Source organism: Camelus bactrianus, chromosome 36, assembly GCF_048773025.1.
Source record: "Camelus bactrianus isolate YW-2024 breed Bactrian camel chromosome 36, ASM4877302v1, whole genome shotgun sequence".
Lineage (NCBI taxonomy): Eukaryota > Metazoa > Chordata > Mammalia > Artiodactyla > Camelidae > Camelus > Camelus bactrianus.
The window spans coordinates 11511674-11521441 of record NC_133574.1 but is presented as its reverse complement, the minus strand read 5'-3'; the positions used below and the strand labels follow the sequence as shown (position 1 = coordinate 11521441).

Here is a 9768-nt window from a genome sequence, read left to right as displayed (position 1 = left end):
TATATATTCTTCCCAAGCGCACGTACCACATTTTCTAGGATAGATCATATACTTTGGCACAAAAGAAGCATTAACAATTTGAAGAAGATAGAAAATATTTGAAGCAACTTTTTCTGAACACAATACCATAAAAGTAGAAATTAACTACAGAAAAATAAAGGAGAAATAAATGACAGCATGGAGATTAAACAACATACTGCTTTAAAAAAAATGGGTGGATGATGAAATCAAAGAAGAAATAAAAAAACACAGTGAGACAAATGATGATGAAAACACAACCACACAGAACATATGGGATCCAGAAAAGGCAGTGCTTAGAGGGAAGTTTATAGCGAGAGAATGAGGTCTACCTCAAAAAAGAGGAAAAACTGCAATAAACAATCAAACTTACCACCTAAAAGAATTAGAAAAAGAAGAGCAAAAAATAACAAAAGTAAGCAGAAGGAAGGAAATAATAAAGATCAGGGAGGAAATAAATAAAATAGAGATATTAGAAACATTTGAAAAAATCAAGCCAAGAGATGGTTTCTTGAAAGAGTAAACACAATTGACAAAATTATGCTCTATGATGGAAATTGACACAACAATGCAAACTGACTATATCTCAATAAAATAAAAATTAAAAAAGAAATATATTAACAAAAGAAAAAAGAAAAGGTAGTTTCTACTCACCAGACTGGAGGAGGGGACTGCACCCCATGCGGGGTCACACACCATGGGAAAGCCTGGGGTCAGGATTGGAGGAGCAGGGTGCTGTGGACAGGATCTGTCACAGGGTTTCTGCAGGAGGGGAGGGTGAGGCATGTGAGCAGGCTGAGGACTGGCCATTTGAGTAAGTTCATGGGCTCTAGGGTGGAGGGGCTCCCCCAAGTGTCTGGACTTGCCTCTGGGTGAGTTGGGCAGGTGGACAGTGGCTCAGTGTGAGTCCAAGTCCAGTGGAGGAGGTAGTGCGTTAGATCTAGAAGGACTCCTTCTGGGGTGGGAGGGCCCACAAGGGAGGCAGGAGGCCAAGTCCAGGTGACTGAGAACAGGGTGTGTCCTGCATAGGCCTGCAGGGCAGACGAAAGCATCCAGTCTACAGAAGGTGGAAACACGGTCCATACAAGGGCTCAGCTCAAATGTCAGCCCCTCAGAGGAGCCTTCCCTGCCTGCACAGTCTACAGGGACAGCCTCCTCCACGCACATCTCCCCAGCAGACACCTTCTCCATTTCCTGCATAGCATTCAGGACCCGGGCCCCTGCTCCACGCCCAGCCATGGTTTTGCTGCCCTGAGGAAAAGCCCTCACAGGAGCCATCAAGCCCTGCAAGACCTGGGCCCCACCTCTCTGTCTCTTCTGCCACCACTGTCTCCACCTCGCCCTCTTCTCCTCCACTCCTGCACTCCTGACTTCCCCCAGCCTTGTGTGCTCTGCAGAGCACGTGTCCCTCCTAACATGCTGTGTGTGCTCACTGTGTCTCATCCACTGCATGCCTCCCACCCAGGTCAGTATCCAGTGCACAGTAGGGCTCAGTAAGTAGAGAATGAATGACTCTTACCATCACTGCTGGGAAGACTTTTGTCTGTGGCCTACAGTGATCACACACCCGTCACACATTCGCTGACGTCCTACTGTGTGTTGGGCGGGTTCCAGACACCGGGCACAGCAGGTAGTGAAGCAGGCAGGTCTCCATTCTCATGCAGCAGACAGCCTGGTGGGGGACACAGAAAAAATTAAGTAAAATATGCACAGTGTCCGGAAGTGATATGTTCCATGGAGAAAAATAAGGTCAGGGAGGAAAATTGAGCAGATTCCTGGAGGTGTTTAAGAAGCAGGCAGAGAGAGATCCTGGCTGAAAGAGCAGCCAGCGCAAAGGCCCTGAGGCCACAGTGGGATGCGCGTGGAGGGTCTTAGTTATCCGTGTGAGTTCTTAGTCCTGCCGTGAGTATGTATGTTGCTTTTATTTGTAAACAATTGATTTCACCTTTATAGCAAATTAACCTGCATCATCAATCTGCATAATTTAGCCAATTCTGTTTCAGGTGTTGTGGGCACAATGGCGGGCTAGTTACTTGGGTTGGTAAAGAATTACCAGCATCTGAGAAGGGTTTAGGAAAGTTTAATAGGGACACTGCTATAGGCAACATCAGGCCACACAGGCAAGAGGTGCCTACACGAGGGCCAAGGTTGAGTTTGTGGGGTCTGTTATTGGGGGGGTGCTGTGCACACAAGGAGGAGGGGGATGCATGATCAATTCTTGCACAGGTACCTGGTTGGTTGTGAGATCTGACAGGAGCTTCTCTGAACAACAGTCTTTACCACTTTAATAAGGGCAGGATGTGAGGCCTCTCTTCCTAGGGCAATGAGTTTTCATAGGGTAAACACACAGCAAGAGAAGATGTTTTATAGCTTGTGGAAATGCATGTGTGCAAAGGGTCCTGCAGTGGGGAGTGGGAGGTAAGGTGTCACTGGGCTCTAGGCACACAGAGAGCCCAGGTGTGAGGGTGTATGACTCTAAAGAGTGCCAGCTGGTTTCACACCAGGGACTTTATGTGGAAACAGGAGACTCTAGGTTGTCAGCACGTGTCTACTCAGTGAGCTCCCTAAGTCTAGCTCTGTCAGGCACCATGTGAAATGAACATGAAGGTCCCCACACTGAGGACCCCAATGAATTAACATCTTGACATCCTCAAGCCCCTTACCCTGCACCACCGCCCCACCTCATCTGGGTCTCAGTCTCTGACACTGACATCAGTGGCACCTTTGTTCCCCATATCCAGCTCCTCTGGACGTCTCTGTGATGAGATGTTCCATGTCAGCGAGCACCAAACTGAGCTCTGCCTTTACCCCATGAATGCTTCCTCCCTGTGAAGACCCTTGAGAAGGAGCCACCACTAGCAGGATCCTTCAGCCCTGAGTCTCAGCCTTCCCCACCCCTCTGATTTCCCCCAGCCCATGATCCCCTCTGGAGGTCCCTATTATCCTCTCCCTCCCACTTCAGTCGGGCTGCACACCAAATCCCTCTTCACAATCTCCCACAAGACAGGTCCAGGTCCACTTGGGGACACTGAGGTGACACAGGTGGGTGTTGCTGGGAATGAAGAGCAGGATCCTGGGGCAGAGGAGAGGAAAGGGCTCCCAATCCACCAGAACACAGGCTAAAGTGGGGGCAAGACACCCATAAAGGGTGAGGCAGGCATCACACTGCAGCCCCGCCCTCTGTTCCCCCAGGGTGCCCTGTGTTTCCTGCTTTGGCCTGGGGGACTTCCCCCTTCACTCTCTGTTAGAGGGGTGCCCATTCATTCATTCACACCCTCATTCACCATGTACATGGGTCCTGCTCAGTGCCAGGCCTCAGCTGGATGACAGCTCATCCTTGGGGACACAGCTCAGATCTCACCTCTTCCATGAAGCACTTCTGGATTCCCACCCCTCCTGAAGTTCCTCTGGCCTCAGTTGGGACCACTAGGGCTGAGACCACACTCTGATTACCTCCCAAGTCTGTGATCTCTGTGAAAGCCCTGGGCTCAATGTGGAAAGAGACTCAGAAAAATGGGGCCAAAAGGGGCTAAGAAAAATGTTACTAGTTCTCTATTACAGAGAAGGGCACTGAGCAGAGAGAGGGCAGTGTCCAACCAAAGCCACAGAGGAGGGTCTCAGTGAGCCCTCCCATTGCCCTGTTACTAGTTCTCTGTTACAAATGAGGACACTGAGCCACAGAGAGGGAGCAGAGCCCTGCTATAGTCTTGACCCCACAGCCTGTGTCCTTTATGACTAGCTCCATTCTGCCAGCAGGGGTATGGGCCTGGAATTGAGGTTGAAAGCAGCCTGACCCCCAGGACCCCTTCATACACAAAGTCAGTCTCAGGAAACACCCCTCAAAACCTACTCTACACCCCTGGGATTGGGACCTGATTGCTGTTCCTGGAAGCTGGCTGGGCTTCCCTGTGAATTGGCCCAGGAGGTGCTTGGGACAGCCACAGGGCCCCTGAGGCTCCCTGTCCCCAGATGAGCAGCTCTGGTCCCCTTGACTGTCCCTGGCAGAGGCCTGATGACATAAGGTGTTGGCCGGGTAGCCAGCTGTGGAGATGAGGAAATGGGAGCAACATGCAGGTATATGCAGAGGTCCAGGTATTCACTCAACAATCATTGATTCAGGCCTTGCAGTGTGGCTGGCCTGGGCCCAGGCCTGGGTGTCCAATAGTGAATACAGTCAACCCCTTGAGCCTTCTGGGAAAGCAGTGCTCAGAGAAACGGGCCCTCAGTGCCCCCATCCTGCTCCCCATGAACAATCACACTGAGATGAGGCTGCAGCCATGGGTCCTAGTGGAGGGTGAAGGGAGGAAGGAAACCCAGAGTGGGCACTGACCATGAGCCTGGACACTGGAACCAGATGGCCTGGGCTCTTTAATCTGTGGTGGTCACCTCCCCTGTTCTCTCTGTGCCTCAGTTACTTCTTCTGCAGAAATGGTTGATAACGCCTGTCCCTGCCCCACAGATTTTCATGAGGAGTCAGTGATCTCTTATGCGTGTAGGACAGTGCCTGTCTATGGGTCAGGATCCTGCTCACCTCACAATAGTCTGTCCCACTTTAAAGATGAGAAAGCCAAGGCTAAGGGGGTTATGAGACCAGCCTGGGCTAGCCCCCTTCTCATGCTCTGCTGTCCAGGTCTCCTGCTTTTACATCATCCCTCTGCCCCCATATCCACCCAGCAAAGTAGGTGCTGAGAATCTTAGCAAATCAGAGTATGAATGGAGGCACACCCTCTCCCCAACTTGGGCTCTTGGGGCAGTGGGCAGGATGGGGATATCGGGCTCCCCCAGACTGTCCAGGAGGCCCAGCATGTCTGTCACCTCATTTCCACTCAACACGGAGTAGGTGTGTGTCCACGGGCCAGAGGGCGATGGAGTAACCCAGGGTGGGTGGATGCTAGGTAGGTGTGGGAGGCACAGAGTGGCCTCTGGAAGACAGTGTCCAGGCAGCCAAGGTGTAGGGAATGAGGGTGCCCAGAAGGGGCAGAGGACAGAGTCCAGCCTGGACACCACCCCCTGCTGGACCCTGATCTGGGGTGAGAATTGGGACAAGCCAGGGTCCCGCTAGGACTCCTCATCCAGCAAAGAGGTGAGGAAAAGTTAAGGAGACAATGGAGGCTGACCCCACCGTGCTCCCTGTGTGAAGGTGCTGCTTCCAGGATCCTGGAGTTTCCTTAGACCTTTGTGAAGTGGCTGCTGTTTCCAGCCCCATGTGGGCAGAAGGACTGAGGCAGGGAGGACAGAGTGACTCAGGACAGAGCTAGGATTCATCCAAGAGTGTGTGCTGGGCCTCTCGCTGAGAGCAGCCTCTGGGCATCATGGACTCAGGAAGTGTCTTGTCCTCCCTCTTAAGGCTCCTGGCATGTTAGGCAGGAAATGTCCCAGTGCCCATACCTGGGCCTCTCTGGGTGATGCTGACATGTGGGATCATGATGGTCCTGGGAAAGGAGAGAGAATGTAGGCTGGGGGTCAGGTCTGCATCAGAACCTAATGATGCCGCTAATGTTGTGTGACCTGGAAACTCCCTGACCTCTCTGTGCCTGGCTTTCCAGCTCTGACTCAGAGGACTGCTGTGCTTGGCACACAGTAGGACCTCAATCAGAGGAAAAAGCCAGCCCTTCCCCAGGAACCTCTCCTCTTACATGCCCAAACCTAAGCCCATGTGCCACACATCACCAGAGCTGATACTTGACAAACAGGGCAAGTGAAATCTAGCAACCCCTCCCTCCTGCCTGAGGCCCTTCCCTCCTCAGTGAGTGGCTCAGAGCAGGCCTCTGCATCCCAGAAGCCTGAACTGAGCCTTGTGACCTGGAGGAGTCCCTGTTCCACACAACTTTTTTTCCAGGTGCTTCCAACAAGACACAAAAACACCTGGTCAGTCTCTTAGCTGCAAGGTCCTCCCTTTGCAAATTCCCCCATCACATCCGGGCTAGAAGATGTGAGTTCCAGGGCACATGACCATCCAAATGATGACTTCAGGGAAACATCCCTGCCCACACTGCACTCTTCAGAGCCCACCTTCTAAAAGAAGGGGTAGTGACCCACGGTTGTGCACAGTTTTATCACAACACAGCCCTCACCCACCCACCATTGGAAACATGTGAGAAGCAGAGATTCCCAAGTGCCTGGACCCCTGTCATCCAGAAAGCAGAGGTTAGGGTAACAGACAGAAGGGGAGAAAGTACTTTCATACTATGTATCTGATAAGGGGTTAACACCCAAAACATATAAATAACTCTTACAATTCAACAGCAAAAAAACAAGCAATCTGATTTAAAAAGTGGGCAGAGGAACTGAATAGACATTTTTCCAAAGAAGACACACAGATGTCTAACAGGTACATGAAAAGGTGCTCAACATCACTCACCATCAGGGAAATGCAAATCAAAACCACAATGAGATATCCCCTCACACCTGTCAGGGTGGGTGTCATCAAAATACAAGAGATAACAAGTGATGGTGGTGGTGTGAAGAAAAGGGAAACTTCTGCAATGTTGGTGGGAATGTAAATTGGTGCCATCACTCTGGAAAAGAGTAAGAAGACTCCCCCAAAATTTAAAATTAGAACTTCCGTATGATCCAGCAAGTCCACTGCTGGGAATATATCCAAAGGAAATGAAATCACTATGTCAATGAGACAACTGCACCCTCACGTACACTGTATCATTATTTACAATAACCAAGATATGTAAACAACCTGTGTCCATCAACAGATGAATGGATACAGAAAACGTGACGCATATATATGTATATATAATGGAATCTTATTCAGACATTAAAAAAATGAAATCCTGCCATTTGTGACAACTTGGATGGACCTTCAGGGTATTATGCTAAGTGAAATAAATAAGACAGAGAAAGACAAATACCTATGATCTCATTTATATTTGGAATCTACAAAATAAACCGAAACCCATAGAAACAGAGATCAGGTTGGTGGTTGCCAGAGGTGAGTCAGGGGGTGATTGAAATTCGGGAAGATAATCAAAATGTACAAACTTCCAGTTAGAAGATAAACAAGTCCTGGGGACATAATGTACTGCAAGGTGACTGTAGTTAACAACACTGCGCTGTCCATTTGATAGTTGTTAAGAGAGTACCTCTTAAAATTTCTGATCACAAGGAAAATAGTGTGTGACTATGGGTGATGACAGACGTCAAGTAAACTTAATGCAGTGATCATTTCACAATATGCACATGTAACAAGTCATTATGCTGCACACCTAAAGCCAACAAAGTTATGTGACAATTGTATCTCAGGAATACTTATCCCAGGAAGCGGGGGTGCGAGCCTGGATTACCTACTTCAGGAGCTGCCTTTGCCCTCCAACAGCAGAGGGTGGTAGTTGTGACAGGGACTGTAGGTCCCTCAAAGCCTAGAATGTTTACTGTCTGGACCTTCACAGGGAGAGTGTGCAGACCCTGCCCTGGAAGACGGTGGTCATGGCAGCAACAACGGCCTTCCTGTGTGCAGGCTCAGCCCAGACAGCTCCTGTGCTCTGCTGTCACCGCATTTACTTCCCTCCACATCCTCAGAGGGAGAGGCTTCAATGTTCCGATTTTACACATGAGAAAACTGAGGCTCATTTGCTTTGAATTATTGACCAAGTGGTGGGGGAAGCTTTGAACTCCAGTGTTCTGATTTCAAAGCCACATCTCAGTCCTGATTTTTAGAAGGTGGAGGTCCAGGCACTGGGGACCCTCCACCTTCCCCACTTGTAGTCTTACTCTAGGGCTGCCATCCCCGAGGCGTCTGGGTGAACACATTTAATCCGCTTACTCTGCACCAGCTGAGCCCTTGGCTGCCAGTCTGTTGTCGCTGCCTGACACCAGCTGAGTTTTACAAGTGAACCATCACCCCCTGCCAGCCCACCTGCCCTGCTATGTGGGGCAGACCCCTCTTAGCCTGGTCATCCTAAACCCTTAGCTCACACATTTGCACAACTGCATCGAAAGGGCCCTACTCCCTGTGTGGAGGTATCGACAAGGGGAAGGGAGGGGAGTTTTGGGTGGCCCCTTACTCTGAAGGTGACACATGACAGGGACATGTTCATGTCCATAATGGCACTCAATTTGAAGCTAAGAACATGGTCACAGCGAGGGGTAAAAGCTGAGAGGCTACAAGGCTGCTGAGAAAGGGGCTTGACTATTGAATTGTAAATGTGTAATTTAATTTAACAATTAGCCCCCTGGGTGATAAGAATTTGCCCCTAAGGCCAGAATTGGCCACCTGACCCCTGGGAACCCCTCAATTCCAGGATGTAACCATCTGAGCATGGAGGGGGCTTAAATTGGGGTGCTGTCCTCTCAGTCATGGTGCACCTGCCCACGTATGTACCCATGAACTGCAGTTCTCACACATCAAGGCACCTCTCATGCCCTGCCAAGGAGGTCCAGGTCATAAGGAAGGGATGACAGACTGTGAGGTCACACGTGTGCCCCTGCAGTGGTAAATGTTGTATAGGGAAGAGCCACCCCCCACTCTCACCTCCAGGAGGGGTGCTGGAGGGAGCAGGACTCCTGAGCCCCTAGGCTTAGCAAGCATCCTGGCTGAGGGTGGGGAGGCTGTCCACTCTGAAGTTCTAGGTCAGATGGTAGATTGGGGTCCCACCCCCACAGCTCACCAGTGAGACCGTCTAGTCTGTTTTCTCTGTAAACTGGAACCCAGTCACCCTCACCCTCAGAAGTGGGGGCAGCCTGTGTAAATTACAACACAAAGCCCTGGGCTGTTTCAGGTGCCCGGGGGTGTCCAGCCCCCCTAGGCCGGGCAGGTGGGAGAGGAGATGTATGAGTTAGCAGGTGTGAGAGCAGAGCTGAGACTTGGCTGAGTGCATGCACTCTAATATCCAGGAACTGCGAGCTACCACTAGCAAATCTGTTCACTGAGGCCATGTGTACTCTCCCTTGTCATTTACAATCCCCTGTTTGAACAGAGGCCTCTGGAGTCTATTAGCCACATTGTTGCCTGTCACCACACTGTTGCAGTTCCAGGGTCTCCATTTAGCCAGCTTGAAGGAATAGTCAAACTTTTTCTTAAAACCAGTGACAGAAAACCAAAGTGGCTTAAAGAAGCAAACAGGGCAGGAGAGAATGACTTACCTAACTGAGACATCCACAGGGAGATAGCTTCAGGCAGGGCTGTACCTGGTGCTCAGTGACATCAGCAGAAGTCATCCTTCCCCACCTCTGGGCTCTGCCACTGGTGTCATCTTCACATGGCTCTGCCTTTATGAGAGCAAGATAGTCACCAACTGCCACAGGCTGACATCATCACCCCTCAACTCCCAACTGAAATAGAACTTCTCTTCTCCCAGGATTCCAGTAACTAGGCCTGACCTCCGTGGAGCCTGATTAGGCTGGTGCCCAGCCCTGAGCCAATCACAGTGGCCAGGGAGGATGGAAAATGCTGATTGGCCAGATCAAGGCCATGTGACCATCCTCTCCAGGAAACCTGTAAGCTGTTCACCTGTTTTCAGGTTGGGAGAGTGTGATGTCTCCCAGAGGATCCTGCTACTAGTACAACCTGCAGGTGGCACAATGAGCTGAAATGAGCCTGTCTGCTTGGTGACAAGTGACAGGTCACTTAGTGGTTCCCTGCTCCAGGGAGGGAGGCATGTCCAAACAGTATTGGGGCTTCAGAGCCAGAATGTAGTAGAAAAGCCTCCCAGTATCCCAAAAGGTGGGAAAGTGAGCAGTGACACTGGAAAGGCACTCCTCTCTGTGGCCCTTGGCTTTCTCCTTGTTACAGTGGAGAGT

The 9768-nt window shown here is 50.5% G+C and overlaps 1 long non-coding RNA gene across 1 annotated transcript; it reads right to left on the bottom strand.

Annotated features, from left to right (window-relative positions):
* Positions 1-537: 537 nt before the first annotated feature.
* Positions 538-9392, bottom strand: LOC141576154 (uncharacterized). The gene is made up of 3 exons (XR_012504383.1): positions 9112-9392; positions 1538-1690; positions 538-780 (listed from the first exon to the last, which is right to left on the bottom strand). It is a non-coding gene; the product is annotated as an uncharacterized LOC141576154 (long non-coding RNA).
* Positions 9393-9768: the final 376 nt, after the last annotated feature.